Source organism: Plecotus auritus (genome assembly GCF_963455305.1).
Source record: "Plecotus auritus genome assembly, chromosome: 2".
Lineage (NCBI taxonomy): Eukaryota > Metazoa > Chordata > Mammalia > Chiroptera > Vespertilionidae > Plecotus > Plecotus auritus.
In genome coordinates, this window is record NC_137771.1 from 68619612 (window position 1) to 68623804 (window position 4193).

The 4193-nt window shown below is 41.9% G+C and overlaps 1 pseudogene across 1 annotated transcript; it reads left to right on the forward strand.

The window, feature by feature from the left end:
• The first annotated feature begins 3119 nt into the window (after positions 1-3119).
• Positions 3120-3725, forward strand: LOC308241085 (large ribosomal subunit protein eL15-like; annotated as a pseudogene). The gene has a single exon. The product of its transcript is annotated as a large ribosomal subunit protein eL15-like (transcript).
• Positions 3726-4193: the final 468 nt, after the last annotated feature.

Consider the following 4193-nt stretch of genomic DNA (forward strand, 5'->3'; position numbering starts at 1 on the left):
CAGCCTACATGGGCAGAGGTATCCATGTGTCACAGTTCTGGCCAAGGAGCTATAAGTAGGTATTTGGAGGCAGGAAAGAGAACAATACCTTAAAGAAGGAGGAGCTAGACCCAGCTGGAACACCCTTCCCATCATTTGTGCTCTTTGTTCTTTCTCCTTCATGCATCCTTAAGTGCAGGCATGGTAGCAAGTGTTGCAGCAGCCACTTGCATTTGACCACAAGAGAAAAGCTCAAAGAAACTGCAAAGACCTTAGAGACATGATACCCTTGAGCCTCTGTTCCATCCCTGCCTTCCTCTAGACTTTTTGTTTCATGAAATTAAAATAAACCCATCTGACTCAAGCCACTGTTATTTGAGTTTCCTGTTACAAATAGCCAATTTTAGTCCCTAGTTGGTGAAAGAATAATTATATTGGACATATGCCCTAAAACTGTATCTGCTTATTTTTATCTCTTCCATGATATATAGTACAAAATTTTAGGTCTTCAACCAGACATTGAATCAAAGCTTTCTTCCAAAGCACAAAGAGGTTCCACCTCCAAGTCCTCCTGCTACTCATGCTCGTGCTCAAATGGGTTGGCCACCTGTTGAAGTGAGAATGTATGCCCCATGTAAATTTCCAACATTACTCCCATTTTGCCCATGCTGGGTTTTGACGTATATAACTCTAATGTATCAACACTTCAAATACTTTTCAAAAGAGTCATAGACTCTTAGAGGTAGGCAGAATAGTAGAAAGCATTTAGCCCAACTTCCTTTGAAATGCATAGAAGCACAGTGTCTGTCATTCTACAAACACTGACCATCTGACAAGGCATTATGCTAAAGGTTAGAAGGAATTCAGACATTAAGAGATAGCCTCTGTTCTGAAAGAGGTTATCTATAATAATAAAAGGCTAATATGCAAATGTTTGTCACACCCTCACACCTTAATGACCGATCAGCAGGAGCCTGCGTCCCTGCCCAGCAGGGCTTGACGGGGGGTGGGGCCGGCTGGGTCTGGGTCTCACATGATTTCGAGGTGCACATGGGTGGGCGGGGACTTGACTCTGGGTCCTGCGGTATGCCCCAGACTTTGACAAGAAGGAGGAGGGAGCCGGATACCCGCACCCAAGACCCACACATCAGGGCAGCGGCAGTTAGGGGCAATCAGGCCGGCAGCAGAGGGCAGTTAGGGAAGATCAGGCCAGCAGGGGAGGGCAGTTAGGGGCGATCAGGCCAGGAGGGGAGGTCAGTTAGGCATGATCAGGCAGGCAGACAGGTGAGCGGTTAGCAGCCAGAGGTCCCAGATTGTGAGAGGAATGTCCAACTGCTGGTTTGTAGAATGGGGCTTAAACCGGCAGTCGGACATGCCCCAAAGGGTCCCAGATTGGAGAGGGTGCAGGCTGGGCTGAGGGACCAACACCGCCCCTCTCCCCTGTGCACGAATTTTGTGCACCAGGTGGCTAGTAATATAATAAAGAAAGTAGACCTAATTTGATGATTCAGCCTTCTGAGGTTGGAACTCAGATACCTGGGACAAGAGATTGAGTGCCAAGGTCAGTGGGAACCTGTTTATTTCTACCAGCTGCCATGGACACAGCAAAAAAAGAACTGTGGCAACATTTTGCTTATCTCAGATGTCAGAGAGTACCCATTTCCTTAACTTTATATGTGGGATCTCTGTTCTCTTTTATTCCTAGTTGCCTTATTTTATATAATCAGTCATCATCTTCCACTGGGGACTTGTGAGTCCCCAATTCTTTTCCAAAAAGAGTTCTTCTCTCTCTCTTCTAGATTCTCAATAACACAAGTGCTGTGTCTCCCTTCTCTTACTTTTAGCCTAAGACTAGATTCTTCCCACAAATGCTTAAAATGCTCTCTTTTTTAAGCTAACATGTACTAAGTGTGTCAAGAGCTAAGTGTGTCAAGCACTATCCTAAAGAGTTTGTGTATTTTAACTTATTGGTTCCTCAAAAAATCCTAAGATTTTTAGAATTTTTAAATGATTTTTTAATTTAATTTTTTCTCTAGTTCATTAATTGTTTTATTTTTTAATATTTAAAATCCAAGGACTTTATTGTGTTCCAGATGTGGAAACAGCTTCAAAAGGTCAATATGGTCAAGTTCCCATGGCTCATCAAAGGCTGTTGGAACTTGAACCCAAGCCATCTCATATTTATGTCCCTTAGATTGACTACTCTCTTATGTTGCTTCCTTGTCAACTGAAGAAGCACCCTGCAAACCTATTGATGAATAGGTTCAAAATAGCCTCGATCAGGGAAAATCAATTTTCCTAAAGGAATAATTCCCAACCCAGCCTTCCTGAACTTCTAGGATATTCACACCCATTCATTCATTCATTCAGCCTTTGTTGAGCTCCAATTAGGGGCAAGGATAATCCTGGGGATAGAGCAAGCTGTTAAGAAAGACCCTTGTCCTATGAGTCAAAGGAATATCAAAAAAAAACCTGAAAATGAAATCTGTTTGCTCTGCATTAAAAGCACAGGATGTCATACAAGTAGAGTAACAAAATAATTATAAATAAACCTTTATGGAACTCATACTACTTAACAAAAGGAAGATAAACCATCCAATCAAAAAATGGGCAAAGGACCTAAATAGACACTTTTCAAAAGAGGACATAAAGAAGGCCAAGAGATATAAGAAAACATGCTCAAAGTCACTAATCATCCAAGAGATGCAAATCAAAACAACAATGAGGTATCATCTCACACTTGTCAGAATGGCTATCAAGTGCTGGCGAGGATGCAGAGAAAAAGGAACCCTTGTGCACTGCTGGTGAGAATGCAGACTGGTGCAACTACTGTGGAAAGCAGTATGGAGTTTCCTAAAAAAATTTAAAATGGAACTCCCATTTGACCCAGTGATCCCACTTCTAGGAACATATCCCAAGAAATAAGAAACACCAATCAGAAAGGATATATGCACCGCTATTTCATAGCAACACAATTTACAATAGCTAAGATTTGGAAACAGCCTAAGTGCCCATCAACAGATGGGTGGACTAGAAAACAGTGGTACATCTACACAATAGAATACTATGCTACAGTAAAAAAAAAAAAAAAAAAAGAAACTTGCTTTTTCCGTCTGGCCGCAACCATCAGGTAAACCAAGATGAGTGCTTACAAGTACATCCAGGAGCTATGGAGGAAGAAGCAGTCCGCTGTAATGCACTTCCTTCTCAGGGTGCGCTGCTGGCAGTGCCCCCAGCTCTCTGCGCTCCACAGGGCCCCCAGCCCCACCCACCCGACAAAGCGCGCAGGCTGGTCTACAAGGCCAAGCAAGGTTATGTCATATATCGGATTCGTGTGCCCCGTGATGGCTGCAAACGCCCTGTTCCTAAGGGTGCAAGCCTGTCCATCCGGTGTTAACGAACTAAGGTTTGCTGGAAGTCTTCAATCTGTTGCTGAGGAGAGAGCTGGACACCACTGTGGGGTTCAGAGAGTCCTGAATTCTTATTGGGTTGGTGAAGATGCCATGAAAAAATTCTTTGAGGTTATTCTCATTGATCCATTCCATAAGGCTATCAGAAGAAATCCTGACACCCAATGAATCACCAAACCAGTCCACAAGCACAGAGAGATGCAAGGGCTGACATCTGCGGGCTGCAAGAGCCGTGGCCTTGGGAAGGGCCACAAGTTCCACCACACTATTGGTAATTCTCGCCCTGCAGCTTGGAGAAGGTGCAATACTACTCTCCAGCTCCACTGTTACTGCTAATATAAGTAATGTTTGTAAAATTCTTACCTACTAAACAATTTAGGACAGTGAAAAAAGGAGGAACTCCTACCATTTGCGACAGCATGGTTGGACCTGGAGAGCATCATGCTAAGCAAAATAAGCCAGTCAGAGAAAGATAATATCATATGATCTCACTCATTTGTGGAATATAATGAACAACATAAACTGATGAACAAAAATAGAGCCAGAGGGAAAAATAATATTCTAGAATATAATAGAAGCAATCCTGTTATTTGCAGATTTTTAATATTTCCTACAACTTTTGTGATATTGTACTACGTTAGTACAGTTTGGGTAATATTATTATAGTTGAAATCCTTTTATTCTTGAAATATTAATGTTTATTGCATGTAACATTATTATATTTAAAATAGTTTTTCTTGAAATTAAAAAAAAAAAACTGAAAAAAAATAAAGCTTTACTACCAGCATACCTTAATTGTAAAGA